Below are 363 nucleotides of genomic sequence, written 5' to 3'. Positions count from 1 at the left end.
AGGGCAAAGAGGAGAGTCTAGGGACCGAAGTCCGCTCCCTACTGTAGCAAGCTAAAAGCTGCAGTGTTGAGACAGAAGTAAAAAAAAAGAGGAAAGAAAGTTGTAGTCGCAAGAACGGCCACAAGGAGGGAGATCATATTTATTTATTTATTGCATCTTTTTCCAAACTTAACTGTTCGTATGTGTCTTCTGATATTATGTCTCCTTTTTTAATCCCTCTTTTTTGTGTATGGGTATTTTTGAGGGCGAGTGTATCTTTGTTTTGTTTGTTTATCCATTACTTTGTTTGCCTGTTTGTTTTCCTTCTTCTTCTTCTTTTTTTTTTTTGAGTTGGAGTCTCACTCGGTCGCCCAGACTGGAGTG

This window comes from Carlito syrichta, unplaced genomic scaffold (assembly GCF_000164805.1).
Source record: "Carlito syrichta isolate Samal-C Ts95f unplaced genomic scaffold, Tarsius_syrichta-2.0.1 Scaffold313345, whole genome shotgun sequence".
Lineage (NCBI taxonomy): Eukaryota > Metazoa > Chordata > Mammalia > Primates > Tarsiidae > Carlito > Carlito syrichta.
Note: the sequence above shows the minus strand (reverse complement) of the source record.